This window comes from Paramormyrops kingsleyae, chromosome 12 (genome assembly GCF_048594095.1).
Source record: "Paramormyrops kingsleyae isolate MSU_618 chromosome 12, PKINGS_0.4, whole genome shotgun sequence".
NCBI lineage: Eukaryota > Metazoa > Chordata > Actinopteri > Osteoglossiformes > Mormyridae > Paramormyrops > Paramormyrops kingsleyae.
In genome coordinates, this window is record NC_132808.1 from 24531094 (window position 1) to 24555117 (window position 24024).

Genomic DNA, 24024 nt, shown 5'->3' on the forward strand with positions numbered 1-24024 from the left:
AATGAACGTGAAATTACAGACAGGCACTTCTTTGGTCAACTTTGCTGGGCCTTCCACTACAAGGCATGCGATAAGGGGGCGTGTCACTGGGATGCCAAAAGTTTGAATACGGCAGAAAGAGCAAGAGGTGTACTGCAGTCTCTCATGAACAACTGCAGCATCAGCTCTATTGTTACTGTTCCTAATGCACAGCCATCATTTGGAGAGTAGATGATGGTGTTTGTACCACGGTAAGGTTAGCCTCATATTTATTATTCAGGGTGCACTATTTGTTCTACATGGAGACATCACTGCCAAGGACAACCAAACTATTCTGGATGACCATATTCACTCAATGGTTCAAGCATTGTACCCTGAAGGTGGTGCCGCGTATCAGGTGATAATGCAGCAATACAAACTGCAAGACTGCAGACAGAGTGGTTTGAGGAACATGAAAGTGAAATCAATCATCTCCCATGGCCTGCACAGTCCTCAGATCTGAACATTACTGAGCCACTTTGGGGTGTTTTGGAGGAGCGAGTCAGGGAACGTTTTCATATTTTTTATTTGTCCTAATACTCATTCTATTCCCCACAACATTTAACCCCTTGATGTAACTAGCAGCCATTACCCTGTTGCAAACATGACCTGGTAGGAGACCTGTTTTATATGCGCATCGCAATAATGACCTTTTTATCAATATTCAGAGCACTAGTCATTATTTTTAACTTCCTATTGTTGAGAATAAAACTGATAGATTAATTTTGTTGCGGCAGATTCTATAAGCATATTTCTACATTTTAATAAGGCATTAATCACTTACATTGTCTCTGGAAACAAGTAATTATATGCCACAGTTTATCAGCTAGCCCAGAAAACCAAAGAGATGGTCTTAGAGTTTCCACCTCACACATCTTCTTATCCGCTGTCCTACATCTGTTTATCTAGTCCAGGGTCCTGACGCTCCTGCACCTTTCAAGATTCAAGATTTATGGTCATTTCATTTAGCAGATGCAAATATCACGTTACAAATATACGTGCTGTTGAGTGTTGATTAGGCATAAATGCAGCTAGGTTGGGATTCCAGTGAATGAACAGTTACAAGTGTAAGCAGTATTGGAACAAGAGCTACACATCTCACCAACAAAGCAAGAACCTAATAAATAAAAAAGTGCACATGAATGTTTGTTTGTTCAGCCACATTTCTTACAAAAACATTCAAGACAGTGCAAAACTACACAAGACAGTGCAAAACAACAATTAGTACAGATGACCCAAAACAGTACAAAATAGTGCAAAAACAAAACAATCTGCCGGCAAAGCGCAGTAAGAGTGTCAGGGGTGTGACTGTCACAAGAAATGAGGTCATTGGAAACGCGAATGGCTTCCAAGGATGACAAGGCAGGAGACCACCTGGATGGGACGGCAGCCCCCGCAGGGCACACAATCCTCTGTACGTCACACCGAATGTAAAAGGAATCCTACACTGACACGGGGTGAAGTCCCCTAATCACACCCCCAGGCCTGGAGGTGTGAGGCCACAATAAACTCCAGGTCGGCCTTCTACCTGACAAATTATTCACATATGTGCTACATAAATCGAGACATAAACTAATCTGAGTTCCATCTAATTCTGATTTATTTTGGTGATGCACATAAAATAAAACTCTACTGAACTACAGGCAGTTACAAATAAGATTCATTCCCAAAGTCAAATTTGTAGGTAAGTCAGAAAAAGTATTATTATTATTATTATTATTTGTGTACCTCAAACTGATGAATTGCTGAAGCTGCACAATATTTTCATGAGCCTCGCACAGTGAGTTCATTCATTATTACAAACCACTGTATTTAACTCGAATTTTTAATATAATAGGCTTTATGGCAGTCTGTTCAGAAGTACGACTTAAGTCGGATGTTCTTAACCTGGGGACTGCCTTTGTTTGAGTTCTTGCCAGCTAACGATAAAGTAACGATAATTTTAAACAATTAACATAAAGAAACTGAAAACGAGAAAGCTCAGTACAGGGTAACTGTCACCCATGAGTTGGGTTCAAACACCCAAAATTCATGCAGAATTCAACGCACTTCATCTTACAAACACAATTTTGCAGTATCTTGTGTTACGCGCAAGGTCAGTCCCGCCCTTAACTGTGTATATACTCACACTGTAAATATACTTATAATGAATTATGAAATTATTAAATACTTCATTAAGGTTGCTGCTTGTTGATGGTTGATGATTGTCTCGGATCATTGCAGCTCCACAATAATAAGCAAAAGGCAGTCATGTAAAAAGGAGAAATGTCAGTAAAGATCATTATAATTACTACATTTATTAGAGGGAAATAAGCAAAATGGTTCCCAGTCCTTAATTGCTTATCCAGATGGAAAATGTGGCTTCAAAGGATAATGAAATTTTCCAAGGCTTTTTGTTTGTTGTTTAAATTCCAATGGAAAGGATGAAATCAATGTGGCGTAAAGAATATGTAACCCCCTTTAAGGCCCCCCATGACAGAACATGGTATCATTGCTAGGTTTTGGAACAATGTTTATTAAAATGAAGTGAATCTGACCTCACAACTAAAGCTAATGATTTCCATGCATTATGCATTTTATGCATTGTTATGTCAGAGAGCCAGGATATGTGTGCTAACCTATAATTAAAATGTATAGGGCTTATATAATTCATTACTTAGCAACATTAATGGGTCTCTAGCAATGCTTAACACTTAGAAATATCCATTTCTTGCATGACTATTGTAACATCTGGTCAGTGTGAAATTAATTTAACTTTCAGTTTTCGCCATAATATGAGTTCTAAAGGTTACTATCCCACTGTGTTTAAGTGAAGCATAGATCTGACTTTATTTCATTAAGGCATCATTAGTAAGGCTACTAGCTGCCATATGTCTACACAATAATAGCTTGTCTTTCTTGTTTCAAACGCTGTGTGAGTTGTGGATGTTGCTGATAAAAAGCCCGGCACCGGCCTGACAGCCCGGTGTCGGACGACGCGAGAAGCCAAGGCTGCGACGGCGCTGCTGATGAAGGTGCTGCCAGCGTCCATGACCTGCGTCCATAAATCACGAAGGACGACTCCATTCCTGGAGAGCCGTGGGACGTCAGAGCTGCCACACGCACCTCTCTGCATCGCCTCCCCGAGCGAAAAGAGGAACTTCTCGCACCAACCTGGACAAGTCATTTCTTCTGTGGAACATCTAGAAGGCATTACATCATTTTAATGCTTGTATGTTAACCGGCAGATGTTGAACCCAAGCAGATAACGGACGCGCATCCTGTACTTTCACACCAAAATTATATACTTTCGGAAATTTCCCCAGAAGTAACGTGACAAATGCAAAGGATGGCATTTACTCTGCACTTTGCAGTGTTAGACCCAGTTGGATGTTTGCTCATTTTGGATTTTAGATACATCGCCTACATCCTAGAATATCCTCAGCGTAATTAGAGCTGCAGAAATGTGCTCATTATCACATTCATTATCCTGCAGGACAGAGCAGTGATTACACCGCTATTCAACAAGAAAGCAGGAATGATTTATGGACGGCATGATGATCAGTCCTATTGGATAGAAAACCAGTGCAAAATCTGTTAATTTATTTCCTAACACACACACTGCGTGACGCTTTGAACAGCTCTATATATCCGCCTTACACACTATCAATTTAAAAATGCCATAATTAACTATTAACATTAATGACTAACATGTCATCCTTTTACATTAATTTCGGTAAATATCTTTAATGGTACAAAAAGGTTGGAAAACATCACATACAAGCATTAAAAAATTACTTTAATGCAAATTCCAGCTTTTATAGTCTTTTATTCCTTTCATGGCTGATTTAGCTGTATGTTTTATTATTCTTGTGAATCATAGCTATATATATTCCTTCTGAATCTCTAGTTGTGGTCTCACGCGTACAGGGCTGCTTTAGCTCTTAGATGCCTGCCAATTTTTTTTTCCCCATGGGACAGCAGGACACACCAGCTGAAAAGCATGTACTTAACCCCAAATTTAACAATGGCAGTTATTCAATAAGACAATAAGAAAAGATCTCAAAACTGTTTCATTTATTTCTCCTAGACAACTACTATATACAGTTATCAATGTATTGATAACTTGGAACTTGAAAATTTGCAACTTCCCACTTACTGTAAAAACGTACTATAGAACAGCTAAGTTGAATGTATTTGTAATACAAATATATTTCAGCACAGGAATGCCTCAAATGACACCAAGCGAAATTAAAATGTCACCATTAAAAGAAAAAATCTAAATTTAAGTGAATCTGCTAATAGTTTTCTCAACTTCTTCACCAAAGGAGCAATATACTGAGATTCGTAAATGAAGCCAAAGGTCAGATTCATAACTGCATGACTGATCAATAAGTAACACAAGTATCTAGCAGATGCACCAGCTGATTGGTCCACATTAGCAACCTTGCTAAGACTCGTTCAATGATTAAAACTTGACATATACTGTATATAATGAAGAGGAGTATTACAGTTCTTTGTCAAACCGGTAGAGGTACACTGTCATAATACTCAACATACTGTATCCTCTTTTTATAGAGACTGGTATAAGTGCATATGAAATCTGTCCTTGGGTATGATGCATTACATCATAAATTGGAAACTGTCAATTCATCTAAGAAAGCCTAGTAATAGTTGCGATTATCATAATCATTACATACATCCATCTTAACATTGTAATGACGTATTGCTTTAATTTCCCAACTGGAAGATGAATCATTTCTTATGTGCAAGTACTGCTTAGTCACAAAATGAAATGGATCTGCTGGGATGAGGCATCGATGGTATATCCTTGTAAAGGTGCAGCTATAAATTGAAAGGATGATTAAATTCCACCAAAATTAAGCAAATTCAATGCTGTGGATGAGCTCCCAGAGGAAGCCTCTCGTCCAGGGACACTCCAGAGGCCTGTCAGAGCACGTCCATCCTAGCAATAACCAACCCATTTTACAGCCTTGGAGAGATCTCCACTGATAACACACTACTGTTTGAAACATTGTATTTCTTTGTAATTTATGTCAATGTAGTTATTGACCCAGCTGACCCTGAAGAGCATAAGCTCCATAACCACATGCCATCTTCACATCATAGAAGTTTGAATTTACACCGCGAGTCTTCCTCGGTGCCACAGCTTGAGACTTCGGCCGGCTGTTCAAACAGTCATATCACCGCGAGTCTTCCTCGGTGCCACTTCGGCCGGCTGTTCAAACAGTCATATCACTTGGAGCATCTTGCCATCATCTATGGAAAAAGTGCACAGGAGCTTAATTTCTTCATAAACCCTCCCCTAGAGTCAGTCGCTGTTCTGGTGCATCATCAGTCTTCATTGTGCACCGCATAAAGTGCACCATGTTTTTGCTGATTTGAGCTCTTCATGGCGGATTTAGAATTAGCAGATATTTGCAAATATCAAATAGCTGGAAGGAAACCAGACATCTATACCGGGCTTAAAAAGAAGACATGAGTCACTTTTGCAGTAAATGTAGATGCTGCATTTGAGGAACTTCTGCTGAAAAGACAAGCATCAAATAAAGGAATTAAACATCTTGTTGACAAAGGAATGTTCTTGTTGACAAAGGAATGTGAATGAGGTCAGATTTCCAATTGATGCAAAGGCCTTTGTCCTGTGTTAGTTATCCCAGTGCCAGAGTGAGGCTTCATTCATGGCTGACACTGATACTGGGCATTCTCCCAGCCCGCTAAATGGAAGTGGCGTCACCAGACTCTCTCTGACTGAGACTTTAACCAGCCTCCAGGGGTCACAATCACATGAAACTTAGTCACATCTGCTTTGGATCCCAGCTGCCTTTTATGCTAATTCTAATAAAAGACGGTAGAAAGATTTAACACTCTGCTCTATTACAGATCTTATGCAGAAAGCTGCAGCTCAGTCGTCAGCATCTTCATAACCGTCACAGATGTGACGCACAAATCCCGTAAACTATGGCACATTCACTTTTTGCATGGCTAAGTGCTTTACGAGTCTAAGCCTGCTCTGCTTAGACTCACAGTGGTGCTGGAGTAAGCATAGTGCTTGTTAACAGCAGACTGATTTTTGGTCTTGTCTATGAACATGTAGTTCGGCTAAAAGGATAAAACTCCTCACCAGTCACCCTGCTGGAGGCTTGCATCCCACCTCCTATGTGTGAAGGTCCTGCCAACCAAGGTCAAGTAGTTGGGTGCACTGGCATCTTTAAATTGTCCACAGAGAGTGCATGCCCCAGGATGCACTGATACCCATCCCAGGGTATGTCCCTGCCATATGCCCCATGCTGTCTAAGATTCCACATTTACACATTCCCACATTTGGTGCAGTGGTTAGCACTGTTGCGTCACATCTCTGGGACCTGGGTTCGAGTCTCCGCCTGGGTCACGTGTGTGGAGTTTGCATGTTCTCCCCGTGTCGTTGTGGGGTTTCCTCCGGGTACTCTGGTTTCCCCCCAAAGACCCAAAAACATGCTGAGGCTAATTGGCATCGCTAAATTGTCCTTAGGTGTGAATGGTGTGTGTGTATGTACCCTGCAATGGGATGGCCCCCAGTCCAGGGTTGTGCCCTGGATTCCATTATCAAATTTACATTCATTTAGTAGATGCTGTTATCCAAATTAAATACAGAAAGCAGGCTCAACCTGTGACATACTCAGGGAAGGGCAGACCCACAATGCAGTATTTTCGCAGGTGAAATCCTACGCGGGGCAGTTTATTCAAGAGGGCAGCACAAGCACAGGGGACCGGGCAAGCAATAATGACCAGATTTGTGAGTACAGGCCTAGGGAGCACTGGACCTAACACACAACAGCTGGGAGTAATTAACTGGGGGGCAGGGACGTGTGATGAGGCTAATAAACCCCGGGTGGAGACCTGGGGGGCAAGGCTGGCCGGAAGGGCTGGGCGTGACAGCCAATGCCTGGAGGGATTCTGGTTAAGGGCCTTTACTCAAGGGTCCAAGGGCAAAAACACACTCCTCCATCATGAGAGGAACTGAAGGTTTAACTTTAAATTCAATCCTAGCTGGGGAAATGTAGCTTTTCCTTTTCTTTTATAACTAAATGCCTTTTTCAGTCATTTCTTCTGTAATGCATTGGCCTGTAATCTATCTGTTTGCTTGTTTGTTTCTGGATTTGTTCATTCATACAAAAAAGTGATTTTTTTTAGGCGAGGCAAGGAATATTGATTGCAATTTCAATTTTACCGGTCATCTGTATTTTATACTGTACAGGCCTATGTAATGTTACTTCATTTTCAGCATTGGCCAGGTTCTCAGGCAGTGTAAAAGTTTTTTAATCTATTTTTTTTCAGTAACTTTATTATGAAATTTGAGTGATAAAGTACCTGCCTGTTTCCAGTTAGAATGATGGAACCAAGAACATAAGACATTTCGATTTAATCTGTTCATAGTTGACAATACTTGGGTACTGTCAAAGACGCACTGAAACGTTTGGAAGCGCAGAGGCATTTTGCCACTAGGGGGCAGACTTACTCTTTTATGATTCTGCACTCTTCATGAACTGATGCCCCATCATGCCTTTAAAACTGCTGTTAGATAAGCAAAGATGGGAAGTTAATGTGCTGTATTTATCAATTCCTGAGCCACTGTGAAGTAAAAAAGAAGGCATCTTATTAAACAGAAAAAAAACATCAAAAAAAAAAAAAAAAGGAATTAAACATAGAAAACGTAACACATCTAATGATGAAACATGCTTAGTCATCTGGACAGCAATAACAGGCACAGGATCAAGGACTGAAGGGTAGGTACAGAGATTGAATTAGCATCCTTGGGATGTGAAAGGCAGGTACAATGAGCACAATATATACAAACCAGATATTATGCTCTCCAGCTCAGGCAAAAAACAGAAAGCCATGAGATCTGGTCGTTGCTCCCCAATCGTTCCCTCTGTAACACATACAGTATAACATGCTTGCTTTGTACTCTTGGTTACAAGTGACAAAGTGTTTTTTTCTACCCCAAATCACACCTATTTTCTAACCTTGGGATTTTTATAAGAATGTGTCTCAGTAAAACCAACCAAGAGTCAACCAGCCGGTAACTTTCACCAAGGGGCCAAGTAACTAGTCACTCTTCTGCCAAGCTAACTGAGCCCTATGCTAATTTAGTTCCCTTGGCCAAAAACAGGAGAGGGAAGATAAACGAATGAATCTGTGCCGTGAGGAGGTTGTGCTCTTTAGGCTTATGGATCACAGACCAGGCTGCTTCAGTCTCAAAGTGTGACCGTGCTTAAGGAGTCTGAGGGCGTGTGTTCTGAAAGTGGCAGCTGTTTGTTAACAATGGGCATCTCAAGAATGCATTAGGTCTTAAATTATGTAATCTACTTTTCCGAAACTAGATTGAAGTATTTCTTGGTGATTATTGGAATACATAGACACTGGAATGGCAATTTAAGGGAAAAACAAACATTTAGAAAACATTTGTTTTTTTATATATATATAGTGACACATGCCCAGCTATAGTGTTTTATTTAGGGTCCTTAGTTTATTATAGACAGCATGTAAATATGTGTCAATACAGTGTTTGTGGGTTGGTTGTGTATCATATTTTAAGATGTTAGTTGTTATTTTTATCATTGATGATTTAATGCTTTTGCTTGGGCAACATGGGTAATATCTCTCTATAAAATTCCCATAGAAAATCACACTGATTTTCGTAATAATTGTCACTGTTGGCAAAGAGCCGGTTTGAGATCTTTCTGACTACATCTTGTCTTCTGATTTACGCATCTAAGACCTTCTTGTAAGATTTATATATCTAAGAGCTTCTGTCAGAGACATGCATCATCAGTCTTGTCCCCCAATTTCAGCTCGAAATAATTAAGTTAAACAGATGCGACTCATCCGATCATTACATTGTCTGTGGTTCATTAGCTGTATAATCTCATTTAGAAGAGGCTCTGGGAGAGCTGTTAATGGGTATTGATCAGTTTTTTTAGCAGTGAAACAACAGAATTTCTCTTTAATGAATGTGCAGTGGCAATTCGTGGATGGAGATGTAAGTGGAATATCTAGAGAATCACGGGCATCTCTTCAGGTGAATGACGTGGAGATTTATACGCCACCATTAGGTTTTTAAATTTGTATTTTAAAATCCTTCAACCTTTAGGCTGATTTAAGGAAACTGTTTTTGGGAAGAATGCATATCTCCAGTTAAATAAAACTCAATGTTCAGCAGCACAGACTGATGTTCGGTGGAAGCTTTCGTTGGTCAGAAGCAGGCGTGTCATCACTTCTTCTTCTTGCTTCTCCTGGCATCCAGGATGATGCCGTCGCTGCATCCCGGCTCCGTACCACTGAGAAAATGTGATGCTCAGCAGTGAAACGAAGAACACGGCCCATGACAGCTAAAGAGGTACGAAAGCTGAAATATGATTGAATACAAACATTGATTCATGATGTCATTTCCTCTTAGCAAAAAAAAATAAAAAAATACATAGACAGAGGCAAGTAGCCTCTATTGAAGCTGTCCTGTGTGGTCTCTCTGGATATGCAAACAGGGGAAAGACCGATGTAGCAGATAAGGCTCGGCTCAGGACTGACTGGCTAATACAATGACGACATATTTTAAGGCTGTCAGAATGCTTAAATTTCTAGGTCTCTTTCCAAGGAAATGAATGCATTCCAACCCAATACTCTTGATGAATGAGTACATGGGAAACTGTACACTCTTCAGAATGAGTATACAGTGCTACTGCCAAAATGTTTTTAGTCCGGTTCTGCTGTAACTGATGCAAATTAAATACATCACAATCACCATTTGTAGTGACTAATAACTCTTTGGGGATCCCCTAAAAATCCTTAAAAACTATCCATCCATCCATTTTCTTCCACTTATCCGAGGTCGGGTCGCGGGGGCAGCAGTCTCAGCAGGGAAACCCAGACTTCCCTCTCCCTGGCCACTTCTTCCAGCTCCTCTGGAGGAATCCCGAGGCTTTCCCAGGAGTAAGCTCATTTTGGCCGCTTGTACTCGCGATCCAGTTCTTTCAGTCACTACCCATAGCTCATGACCATAGGTGAGGGTAGGAACGTAGATTGACTTTTAAATCGAGAGCTTTGCCTTTTGGCTCAGCTCCTTCTTCACCACGATACACCGATGCAGCGCCCGCATCACTGCGTACGCCGCACCGATCCGCCTGTCGATCTCCCATTCCATCCTTCCCTCACTCGTGAACAAGACCCCAAGATACTTAAACTCCTCCACTTAGGGAAGGACCCCCTCCCCAACCCAGAGAGAGCATTCCACCCTTTTCCGTCTGAGGACCATGGTCTCGGATTTGGAGGTGCTGATTCTCATCCCAGCCGCTTCACACTCGGCTGCGAATTGTCCCAGTGAGAGCCGAATGTCACAGTCAGATGAAGCCAACAGAACCACATCATCTGCAAAAAGCAGAGACCTAATCCTGATGTCATCAAACCGGACACCCTCAACGCCCTGGCTGCGCCTAGAAATTCTGTCCATAAAAGCTATGAACAGAATCAGTGACAAAAGGCAGCCCTGGCGGAGTCAAACCCTCACCGGAAACGAGTCCAACGTATTACCGACCATGCGGACCAAGCTCTGACACCGGTCATACAAGGACTGAACAGCCCTTATAAGGAAGCCCAGCACCCTATACTCCCGGAGCACTCCCCACAGGATTTCCAGAGGGACACGGTCGAATGTCTTCTCCAAGTCCACAAAACACATGTAGACTGGTTAGGCAAACTCCCATGAACCCTCCAAGACCCTGCTGAGAGTATAGAGCTGGTCCACTGTTCCACGGCCGGGGCGAAAACCACACTGCTCCTCCTGAATCCGAGGTTCGACAATCCGACGGACCCTCCTCTCCAGAACCCCCGAATAGACCTTACCAGGGAGGCTGAGGAGTGTGATCCCCCTATAGTTGGAACACACCCTCCAGTCTCCTTTCTTAAAGTGGGGGACCACCACCCTGGTCTGCCAGTCCAGAGGCACTGCCCCCGATGTCCATGCGATGCTGCAGATGCATGTCAACCACGACAGCCCCACAGCATCCAGAGCCTTGAGGAACTCCGGGCGGATCTCATCCACCCCCGGGGCCCGGCCAATGAGGAGCTTTTTAACCACCTTAGCAACTTCCGCCCCAAAGATAGGGGAGTCCACCCCCAAGTCCCCAGACTCTGCTTCCTCATTGGAAGGCGTGTCAGTGGGATTGAGGAGGTCTGTGAAGTATTCCCTCCACCGACCCAAAATATCCCGAGTTGAGGTCAGCAGTCCCCACCATAAACAGTGTTGATGCTGCACCGCTTTCCCACCCTGAGACGGCAGACGGTGGACCAGAATCTCCTCGAAGCCATCTGGAAGTTGTTTTCCATGACCTCACCAAACTCCTCCCACACCCGAGTTTTGGCCTCAGCAACCGCTGAAGCTGCATTCTGCTTGGCCTGCCGGTACCCATCAGCTGCCTCTGGAGTACCACAGGCCAAAAAGGCCTGATAGGACACCGCGACAGGCACCGACCACCTTACGGCCACAGCTCCGGTCAGCCGCCGCCACAATGGAGGCAGGGAACATGGCCCATTCGGACTCAATGTCCCCTGCCTCCCCTGGAACATGGGAGAAGTTCTGCCGGAGGTAGGAGTTGAAGCTTCTCCTGACAGGGGATTCCACCAGACGTTCCCAGCAGACCCTCACTATACACTTGGGCCTGCCAGGCCAGGCCGGCTTCCACCCCCACCAGCAGAGCCAACCCACCACCAGGTAGTGATCAGTTGACAGCTCTACCCCTCTCTTCACCCGAGTGTCCAAGACATGGGGCCGCAAGTCCGATGACACAACTACAAAGTCGATCATTGAACTGCGGCCTAGGGTGTCCTGGTGCCAAGTGCACATATGGACACCATTATGCTTGAACATGGTGTTCATTATGGACAATCAGTGATGAGTACAGAAGTCCAACAACAAAACACCGCTCAGGTTCAGATCGGGGGGGGGGGCGTTCCTCCCAATCACGCCACTCCAGGTCTCACTGTCATTGCCCACGTAAGCATTGAAATCCTCCAGCAGAACAAGAGAGTCCCCGGGGGGAGCGCTCTCCAACACCTCTTTCAAGGACTGCAAAAAGGGTGGGTACTCTGAACTGCCGCTTGGTGCATAAGCGCAAACAACAGTCAGAACTCATCCCCCCACCCGAAGGCGAAGGGAGGCTACCCTCTCGTCCACTGCAGTAAACCCCAATGTACAGGCACCCAGCCAAGGGGCAATAAGTATATCCACCCCAGCTTGGCGCCTCTCCCCGTGAGCAACTCCAGAGTGGAGGAGGGTCCAACCCCCCTCAAGGAGACTGGTTCCAGAGCCCATGCCGTGTGTCGAGGTGAGTCCAACTATATCTACTCGGAACTTCACAACCTCACACACCAGCTCAGGCTCCTTCCCCGTCAGAGAAGTGACATTGTCCCTAGAGCTAGCTTCTGCAGCCGGGGATCGGACCGCCAAGGTCCACGCCTTTGGCCACTGCCCAACTCGTACTGCATCCGACCCCTATGACCCCTCCTATAGGTGGTGATCCCATTGGAGGGGGGACCCACGTGCCTTGTTCGGGCTGTGCCCGACCAGGCCCCATGGGTGCAGGCCTGGCCACGAGGCGCTCAACATCGAGCCCCAACCCCAGGCCTGGCTCCAGGGGGAGTCCCCGGTGACCCGCGTCCGGGCAAGGGAAATCATGAATCCAATGTTTTTCTTTTCATAAGGCGTTTCCTGAAAAACTAGCATGCTGCTAAAGTTTATTTCTGATTGGGGATTTTTAAGACCATTGGGGTAAATGTGGGCATTTGGGAGGAAAAGACGCATGATTTTATTTCCACACAGAACACAGCAAGGTCGTACTTCTCATATCCATCTCATGATGTAAAGTTCGGAATAGCCCAGGTACCATGCAGCCACTGGTATAACCTGTTATTCAATCAGTAATGACATTGCAAAATCAATTTATTTTGGTGTTTACTATTCTGCTAAGGCAATAATCAAGTGATTGAGCGATTGAGTTTTCTGTTGGGGATTTTTTTCTTGAGCCGGTTTTGGGGACGTCAAACCAGCTCTTGCTTGATACATCGCCCAAAGCTTAAGCTTGTTAAATCCTGCTGCAAGTATTTCCAGCCAACAAGATTTCTGTAAGTTAGACACAACGGATCCAACAGCATGGGAAGAGGAAGATAAGCCTTCCTGTCATGTTTGTCATTGATTTCTTTGACTTGATTCCGTCTTTCGTTTTTTTTCCATTACTCATATTGACATGTCCTTTGTGGTATGTATTAATGTTTGTCCTTGGTTTTAGTGGATCTACGGATCTGGTTGTATCCTGGATGCATTATAGTAAATATTTGTGATTAAATTGCAGGACACAAACTTTGCTTTTGAAGAAGCACAACATGGAAACATGAAAAAGTCAATGTCAGAGCAATTACCTATAGGAAATTCTGTTTTATGTGTGAATAAAGAGTCAATAAAAAAACCCAGTGGACGACTATAACAAAGTTTGATATCTGAACACCGTTCCTCTCTCTTAGGAATTGTACGTTTCCATGGTGGAAATTCAAAGCATAATTTTTCATGATTTTTGATTGGCTTTGGTTGTAACAGTGCACAGCCCATTCACTAGACTACATACAGTATATAACTGGAAATTTTCTGAGAGCAGACTGATTACCTCATGACAAGCACCATGCAGTATAAAATCTTTGAGAAGGACTGAAAGCAAATTACGCTAATCACACAGGTGGATCAAGTAAGTATTTCTTAGGCAGGAAGTTGAAAATATCAGTTCACCCCACATAAAGAGTGGTTGTTGCATGGCTTGATGCAAAATTAGATATATTCTTGACCAAGTTGGCATATTCAACATCATCTGACTGAAAATTAACCATGTGAATATATTCAAGCAAATTATCAGTCATCTTTCTAACTGAATTTTCCTCATTACTCTCGCCTACTGTGCCTATCCCCTTTGTTACATTACATTAAAGTCTGAAAGGTTTTGAAGCTGTTTTTGAATTACACTTCATTTGCTCCGTTGCCAAGCACATTATAAATGAAAGAGATCTACCATAGAGAACAGGGAATGTGTGGGAACATGGAATGTCAATGAAAATATAATGAGGGGCTGAACGCATCCAAAATGTAGAACTAAGTTAAATGATATCTCCAAATTCCTTTTGCACTTCTTCCCATTGCTCTCTGATGAAGAGCAAATAGTTGCAGGAAGTAAATTTGAACCCCTGTGTTAAATGTCTCTTTTCACCAAAATTGGTAAAATAAAATAAACATTAATTTAACTAACAATATAAAATATTATAATTGCCACGCCTGGGTGAAGAAGGGGGTGAGGATGGGACATGGATGGGGGGACTGAAGCACAGGACAGAATATAGGGGCAACATCTATGACTGGACTGGGGAGCACCTGACTGTGAGGCACTTTATAACATCACTGATGAGGGAGCGAACGAGGAGCAGCTGGAGTGATTAACATGAGGGCTGAAACGAGAGGTAGGATGAAACAAGCAACAGGTTTGCCTCAGAGTCACACTAGGGAGAGAGTGAGAGGGGCAGGGCATGGCAGTAATAACATTTTCTAGAAACAGATCTAGGGACACTGCGGTCATTGTCTGTATAAAATCTATTTACCTAAAACATTGTTTATACTCATAAGATTCAAGCAAAGTATTTCCAAATCAGCCTGTTTTAATCTCTTCCTAAACCTATGCAAGCACTATAATGTCTGTCTGTGGGATAATGCAATAGCAGTGGCTTAAACTTTAGGGAGAAATCAGGCATGTGAAGTGTTTTTTGGCTGCCCAAACATTGGCTCCTGTCCAGACTTTTCAGTGTGTGTATTCACCAAACAGAACAGCAGGCACATGTTACATCATGTCCTGTTCGCTGTCACATCCAGCTGATATGTATATTTAGTTTTATTCATACTGCAGCTTATGACCAAGGTTAACATGTAGGGGATCACTTCAGTTTAAGGGAGATTTATGCAGTTTGGCACGTTGTCATATGCTTAAGAGCAAACGCATTTTCAACATTTTAAATAAATAAACAAAACAAACGAATGAATAAATAAATATTTAATATTTTAAAAATACTTAAAGCCACCATTTTAGTTCAAACTTGTGCTATTAGATGCCGCTGGCTCTCCAGGTAGCACTGCAAATCCTACCCTAGGCTGTGTGTGTGTGGAGTTTGCATTTCCACTGGTTTCTTCCAGGTTCCATGTGTTTTCCTGCAGTCTAAAAACATGAATTTAAACTAATAAGTGCAGGGTTGCCAACTTCAGCTGGCTGGAGTGAGATTTTCAACTCGAGACAAGCCTGCACACACACGCACAAGCATTTACATGTATGTAGCAGTTTTATTACCTTGTAAGTAGTCTGTAGGGTTTGCAAACTACCCGAATGCTTTTGATTTAGCTACTTTTAGGTTTATAGTGAAATGATTTGGATTTGTCATAAGATTTCTTGCATGAGTGTGACAGTTTGACAGTGTGAGTGTCACACCAGATGTGTGAGAGTTGGTAACCCTGTTTCACTAATTTTTCTCTTTGCTTGTTTTTCATGGGATAAGTTCCAGGTTCAAAATAAATTTATACTGGATAAGCAGTTATGGAATAGCAACGGACAGATTAAGTTATTTTGGAATGGGTTGTTCTGATTGCAGAAGGTCATACCTGTCAAGAGGGTGCTTATAGACCGGTATCAATAGGATTTTTGATATATTCAAAATAGGAGCGTTCCTATTTTATATGATCATATTTGAAATGCAGCAACTTCACAGGGAAATATAAAAGCCAGATTTATTATGAATAGCTGCAATGTAAACATTGGCCACCTGGGGTCCTAGGGGCCCTGGCCTTGGCTCGTGCTGGAGCGGCCGTCCCCTCACAGGGTCGACTGCCTGTTGCCTCTGGTTCTCTGGGGCTCATGCCCTTTTGGCTGCAGGGGCTGCGTCTGGGACCTCCCTCATCCCTCAGCTGGGGTGGGGGCGCGGCTGTCGTTAGGGCGTGGGGCCCCGGCTCTTCCGTGCTCTTCGGGGGCTGCGGACGTCCTGGGCCTCCTGTGCCTGTCTCCACCAACCTCCGAAGTGGTTTCCAGTGTGTTCGCAGACACGTCCATGACAAATAAATACATGTATTTGTAATATAGATTATACACAGGATGAAACAATGGACAATACATGCACTACATAGAATGATGTGTGACAGGTAAACAATAACTAAGAGGGGAAAATTTGATAGAAAATCCGGAGGTACACTCTCAGAAAAAAAACGTTACCGATTTGTAGTGTGTATCACTAGAATCCCGTACAACGGAAAGGGCCAGAGCTTTATTCAGTATGTAGCTTAAAAAGCAATAATGAACCTAAATTCTAATGCTAATAATATTGGGATTGTACTGTGCCTTTTCACTAAATGGCAGGTTTGATAATTAGACTAAAGAAGAAATCATTAAGGAATCAAGATCCAAAATTAAATTGGTATGAAGAACCAGAAAATGCTACTTCATTTTAACACTGAAAACCTCTGAAAGTAAAATTGTGCAAAGGCAAAATCTGTCTGCTTGCTTGACTGTCAAACCACAGGGCTATTCAGCAGGGGGCGATAGAGAGAGAGGAAAACGTTCCTTCAGTGGTATCTTAATGCAGGGCTCTGGATTAAGAGCGTTTTTTGTAGCTTAGGAAGATGACTAATCTTTTGACAGCAAACTCAGAATGTCAACACCACACTGACAAGCAGGTTTACCATCCTCTCCCCCAAATGTATATTAAAAAATTCTTCTCTAGAGTCCTTCATTTAAGAAGAGTCAAATTCTCAGCCTCGAAGAATATTTACTGTAAAATTGATTCAGTGTGATTATAGACTGATTCTAAATTTATAATCAAAAACTTACAAAACTAACCACCAATGCCTGGATGACAAGGCAGGGGTGCACCCTGGACGGGATGCCAGTCCACCACAGGGCACGGGGCATGGACACCTTGGACGGGATGCCAGTCCATCACAGGGCACGGGGCAGGGACACCCTGGGCGGGATGCCAGTCCTTCACAGGGCACGGGGCAGGGACACCCTGGACGGGATGCCAGTCCTTCACAGGGCACGGGGCAGGGACACCCTGGACGGGATGCCAGTCCTTCACAGGGCACGGGGCAGGGACACCCTGGACGGGATGCCAGTCCTTCACAGGGCACGGGGCAGGGACACCCTGGACGGGATGCCAGTCCATCACAGGGCACGGGGCAGGGACACCCTGGACGGGATGCCAGTCCTTCACAGGGCACAGGGCAGGGACAAACATGCACGACACAGTGAGAACATGCAAGCTCATTCTGCCACTATGTACATATTATCTATGAATTAGTATTTCATTGGTGTTTGTATGACCCCTTCGTTATAATTTTGAGCCCTGTCTTGCATTGCCATACTGTTTTTTTTTCTTATTAAATTCCGGATTAAACTTGCACCCCTGGATTTTACTTTGGACATCCTGTTTTTTGTGTCCCACCCACGGCCGCCTGTGAAATAAAGATTGAGCCCTTGCATGTGCCCCCCCCCCCCCCCCCCCCCCCCCACCTCAGTTACACTGAGTGATGTCGAGCACAGAATGTGAAGCTCAGTTATCCCAAACGTCCGTAAGTGATGTGACTGTAATTTTTTAGTACCTGCCAGAATTGCAGGCATCATTGATGATTGTGAACTTTTTAAAATATACTGTTTTAATTTTGTGCACTTCGTAAAAAGAAGTCGGTTACAAATTCCATTTCTCCTCTTTGCCCTCCATTGGACCTCTACATAAATAGTTTGGAGCCTCCATCACTCCTGAGTCCTCCCACGAACATCTGGGATGTTATTAGGCAGCAGCCCATGAGTAGCTGTCCATGGCCAGACTATTAGATTTGCATTTGGATTATTAGACATTCTGATGTTACTGCGCACAACATATTAGCCCTGAAGGGCCAAGAAACTAGGCAGAGTCACCCCAACCAATTGGAGTCTAGGGCCCAATGGTGATATCACTTTGCCAGTGACGGGATTTGAACAACTGACCTTCCAATCAACTGGTTATATGGGGCCAAAGCTATTGCAGCTCTTCCTCCTTCCAGCTCCCTCACTCAGTAGCCGGTGCCTATGGTCGCCCCCCCACAGCCCGTATGATGTCAGACAGCCTGTGCCTATGGCCGCCCCCCCACAGCCCGTATGATGTCAGACAGCCTGTGCCTATGGCCGCCCCCCCCACAGCCCGTATGATGTCAGACAGCCTGTGCCTATGGCCGCCCCCACAGCCTATATGATGTCAGAGGGAGCCTGTGCCTATGGCCGCCCCCACAGCCTATATGATGTCAGACAGCCTGTGCCTATGGCCGCCCCCACCGCCCGTATGTCAGACAGAGCCTGTGCCTATGGCCGCCCCCACAGTCTATATGATGTCAGAGGGAGCCTGTGCCTATGGCCGCCCCCCCACAGCCCGTATGATGTCAGACAGCCTGTGCCTATGGTCGCCCCCCCACAGCCCGTATGATGTCAGACAGCCTGTGCCTATGGCCGCCCCCCCACAGCCCGTATGATGTCAGACAGCCTGTGCCTATGGCCGCCCCCCCACAGCCCGTATGATGTCAGACAGCCTGTGCCTATGGCCACCCCCATAGCCTATATGACGTCAGAGGGAGCCTGTGCCTATGGCCGCCCCCACAGCCTATATGATGTCAGACAGCCTGTGCCTATGGCCGCCCCCCCCCCCCACAGCCTGTATGATGTCAGAGGGAGCCTGTGCCTATGGCCGCCCCCACAGCCTATATGACGTCAGAGGGAGCCTGTGCCTATGGCCGCCCCCACAGCCTATATGACGTCAGAGGGAGCCTGTGCCTATGGCCGCCCCCACAGCCTGTATGATGTCAGAGGGAGCCTGTGCCTATGGCCGCCCCCACAGCCTATATGACGTCAGAGGGAGCCTGTGCCTATGGCCGCCCCCACAGCCTATATGACGTCAGAGGGAGCCTGTGCCTATGGCCGCCCCCCCCACAGCCCGTATGATGTCAGACAGCCTGTGCCTATGGCCACCCCCATAGCCTATATGACGTCAGAGGGAGCCTGTGCCTATGGCCGCCCCCCCACAGCCCGTATGATGTCAGACAGCCTGTGCCTATGGCCGCCCCCACAGCCTATATGACGTCAGAGGGAGCCTGTGCCTATGGCCGCCCCCACAGCCTATATGATGTCAGAGGGAGCCTGTGCCTATGGCACCCTAGAACGCTAGAATAATAGAACCCTATTGTTTCATCCTAAAATGTTTCCTCTACCAGAAAGAATAAGCAAAATACATAAGCAAATATGTCACTCATATTGCATTTCAAAATAATAATAATAAAAATGCTGAGTTACATTTCTGGATCCAAACGTGGACCATCTATGTAACTCAGAGCTCAGGCATTTACTGTGATTGGGTGCCCTCTGGTGGTGAAACAGATTGTCTGTGATCACTTTTGATTCAGTCCTTAGCTCCCTGTACTATACCACGTGATCTGCAGTGTACAAGGAAATAAGAAACAGAGAGGCTTAAACCAGAGGAACACAAATTGTTTTCCTCAGCTTTCTAGGTGTAGATTAGTCAGAGACAAATTTGGTGATCCATTTGTGGGTGAAAAATGCAATTAGAAAGAAAAGTCATACTAAACAGTAAATCATATATTAATCTTTGTGTAATATAGGAGATGCCTATGCTTTATATTTAGACTTTATTTGTATAATTAGTCAGGCATTCCTTATCAAATCTTTAAAGATGCAAGCATGTGGTCCCCAAGTGAATATCCAGTTGAAACTGGAGAATAAAACAACGATGTTTTTTAGGATTGATTTTTAATTCATTTGAAAAGAAAAAGAGAGAAAGGAAGAGAAAGGAAGAGGAAGAAAATAACTTATGAATAATAATAATAATAATCATAAAATTTATTTGAAGCGCCTTTCAAAGTACCCAAGGACACTGTACTGTGATGATACTATCATGAAGTGTTATCATGCAGTATATGCAGTATGTGTAAACTCTGAAGGAACACACTGTACTTTACCCTGTGTGTGTGTCTGTGTCTGGATTAGGTTTATATTACATTGTGGGGACCAAATGTATATGTGATTTTGTGTGTTGAGAAAGGTAAAAGAGATGTATTGGGAGGTATAAATGAGAGAGAAGAGAAGGAGGAATCAAAAGGAAATTAACCTGGGGGGGGGGGGTATTAGTTATTATTTATCCAGGATATCTCTGTATCCAGCAAAGGCCCAATGAGTCACCCCATGTCCCCCAAGGGCACCAGCAGGCTGGGCCCCCCCACACACTGCCAGTGGGCTAGAGGGGGAGGCATGGTGACCCCCCAGGACAGTTACTCACCTGTGACAGCCACCCACCTGTTAGGTAGTACCAATGTCCTCAAAACGGGCCACATTCCTTAATGCTTATTCTGTCATATAGTAACATGGCTATTATTATATTTTGTTATATCCTCCTGAGATCCAGGGCAATAAAGGTTTTTCAATTTTGATTTTTTGTTTCACATAAATGGCTGGGAAGGTAAAAATAATACCCCCAGATGTGATGTCATTTTAAAGCCCTAACTGTCCTCATTAAGGAACAATGGAACCTAAAAGAGTAGCATGTATAGTATGAAAGATATGAGCAAAACTTTGTCCTCTTGTCATGCCCCGCTCCGTCCGATCCTAATGTGTGCCACGCCCCCTCGTTAACCTCATGTGGAATCCCAGTGTTTTACAGCTGTTTCGGATTGTTGTCATTAGTTCAGTGTATTTAGTCCGCGTTCCTGTTTGTATCCCCAGTCCGGTCATTGACGTTGTTGTGATGTGCTTTGTGTGCTGTGATTAAAACCCGTATTCCCCGATCCCTGACGTCCGTTCGCCTGATTCCCCGCTCCGTGCGGCACGCGCCGTAACAGAATGACCGGACTCACTAAAGCAACACCAGGTACTTCGCCGGCGGACTCGCTGAGGGACGATCTACCCGGGATTCCCAGGATGATCCCGGCAAATTTCGCTTTCTGCGACCCCCGCCTGTACTGGCCGGATGCTGACCGGCGACGAAAGCCGGCTCCCGAGGTGCCTGGCCGCACAGCCGCAGCAACGCGGAAAAAGCGGAGAGGCAGAAAACCAGAAGACGCGCAGGAGGTCTGTTTGGGTGCCGTCTACCTCTCTGCCGCTTGCCCTGCTGCGCATACGGAGAATCCCAGCCCGATTCTCCACCCGGCGGTGTTCGCTGGTGACGTCACAGCCGCTTCGCCTAGGCGGACGCCCGAAGACCGTCCGCCCACTGCTTCGCTGCCCAAGCCAGCTTCTCCCTTCATCTGGACGCGCCTGGCCCTTAAAGGGGCCAGGTCCATTAAGGACACTATCCCGCGGGTTCCGCAATTTCGGAAGCGGGCAGCGCCCCCCGTGGTTCCTGTGACGGCTGCAGCGCCCCCCGTGGTTCCTGTGACGGCTGCAGCGCCCCCCGTGGTTCCTGTGATGGCTGCAGCGCCCCCCGTGGTTCCTGTGACGGCTGCAGCGCCCCCCGTGGTTCCTGAGTCACGGCCCAGTCTGGAGAAGGCTGGGAGATTTTTCACCCTCCAGGGCCTGTACTGGCGGGTGGTGGGTGAACCCGCCATAAGGGACTCCCCGGAGGCTGTAGCGCTCCTGGAGCAGCTCCGGAGGGAGTTTGCTGCCGTCTCTCCAGCGGCTCCATCTCCACAGCTGGAGAGGGCGGAGGAGACCCTGAGAAGACTGCTCCGGTTGCGGTCGGAGCTGACCCCTCCCGAGGCTCCTGTGGCGCCTGCAGCGCCCCTCGAGGTTCCTGTGCCGCCTGCAGCGCCCCCCCAGGTTCCTGTGCTGCCTGCTCCAGCTGCACTACCCCCTGATGGCCTGGAGTGGGTGGCCCCTGCCCAGTCCCCTGTGCAGACTCCAGTGCTCCCCGTGACTCCAGTGCTCCCCGTGACTCCAGTGCTCCCCGTGACTCCAGTGCTCCCCGTGACTCCAGTGCTCCCCGTGACTCCAGTGCCTGAGCTCCCAGCTCAGTCCCCTCCTGCTGGCCGCACGCCTGAGGCGCCCCCGGTGACTCCCGCGCCTGCTGAGGCGCCCCCGGTGACTCCCGCGCCTGCTGAGGCGCCCCCGGTGACTCCCGCGCCTGCTGAGGCGCCCCCAGTGACTCCCGCGCCTCTGCCTGAGGCCGCCGCTCTGCCCGCGGCCCTGCCTGAGGCCGCCGCTCTGCCCGCGGCCCTGCCTGAGGCCGCCGCTCTGCCCGCGGCCACGCCTGCTGCCCGCACGCCTGCTGCCCGCACGCCTGCTGAGGCGGCCACGCCTGCTGCCGCCGCTCTCCCCGCGGCCCCTGAGCTCCCCGCGGCCCCTGAGCTCCCCGCGGCCCCTGAGCTCCCCGCGGCCCCTGAGCGCTCAGCTCAGCCCCCCACGACTCCCGATGCTCCTGTCTCCGAGGAGGTCCCGGACTGCTGCCCTGATGCTCCTCCCTCCATAATGGAGTCGGAGGGGGAGCTTGAGTGGGACCCCTCGGGGATGACCTTGGTTTCCCCCGTGGCTTCCCCTGTGACTGCCCCCGTGGCTTCCCCTGTGACTGCCCCCGTGGCTTCCCCTGTGACTGCCCCCGTGGCTTCCCCTGTGACTCTTCCACCATCACCCCGGTGGGAGAGACCCCGGCCAGGTCCCCGCCTATCGGTCTCCCGGAAAGGGCGGGGACACCTGCGTCGGGCCCGGGTCCCGCCCGCCCTGCCCCCTGGCTCGCCCGTTCGGCCCCTAGCTGTCGCTCGGTGGCTGCCTGCGGGTCCTCCGGCTCTGGGTCGGTGGTCCCCTCCGGGTCCCCCCCCGGTGCCTCGGTGCCGGTCCTCGGCGTCGCCTCCGGCTCCATGTCGGTCGCCTCCGGGCCCCCCTGCTTCGGCGGGGCGTCGGACGGCGCCTTCGCCGGCTCCGGCTGCGCCGTCGCCTGCCGCGGCTTCCCCCTCCTACCTGCCTTCGCTGGTGTTCCCTCCTGCTCCCTCCGTGTCCCCTCCGTCTCTCCCTCGTCCCGTTCCCTCGGCCCCTGTGTGGTTCCCTCCTGCTCCCTCCTCCCTGTCGCCTGCGGTCCCTCCGGCCGCTGCCCTTCGCCCGCCTGGGCTCCTTCGGGCTCCCCGTTTCCCCCCGCCCTTTGCCTTTGTGCCCCCTGTGTCTGCTCCTCGTCCTCCTGTTTCTCCTTCGTTCACTCCTGGCCCCTTCGTTCCTCCCGTTGGTGTGCCCTCTGTGTCTCCCTTCTTTGTCTGTTTGTCTGCGTTCCCTGTCCTTTGTCGGGTTTTGTCTTGGTTCCTGTCCTTGTTCCTGTTCTGTGTCTCTGTCTTGTTTCCTGTTTCTCGTTGATGTTTTTTGGTTTTTGTCTTTCAGGTCCTGTTCCCCGGTCTCCTCTCATCCGTCGCCTCCTCTTGGGCGCGCCCGGTGTGCGCGCCTTTGGGGGGGGGTTCTGTCATGCCCCGCTCCGTCCGATCCTAATGTGTGCCACGCCCCCTCGTTAACCTCATGTGGAATCCCAGTGTTTTACAGCTGTTTCGGATTGTTGTCATTAGTTCAGTGTATTTAGTCCGCGTTCCTGTTTGTATCCCCAGTCCGGTCATTGACGTTGTTGTGATGTGCTTTGTGTGCTGTGATTAAAACCCGTATTCCCCGATCCCTGACGTCCGTTCGCCTGATTCCCCGCTCCGTGCGGCACGCGCCGTAACACCTCTACAGAGGACAAACATGAAATGCTGGATCTCAGGAGGATATAGTGATAGCTAAATTATTAAGATTAATAGATGCTTTCAAATTCTACAAAAAATGGTGTTGTATTGACTGTGTTAAATTTAAGCATGAGATTTTGATAGATTTGACACTGCATTAATAATGCATTATGACATACTCTACTAATATACATAAAATGACTAAGAGAACGATCTTTCTTAAAATGGTGGTTTTCTTT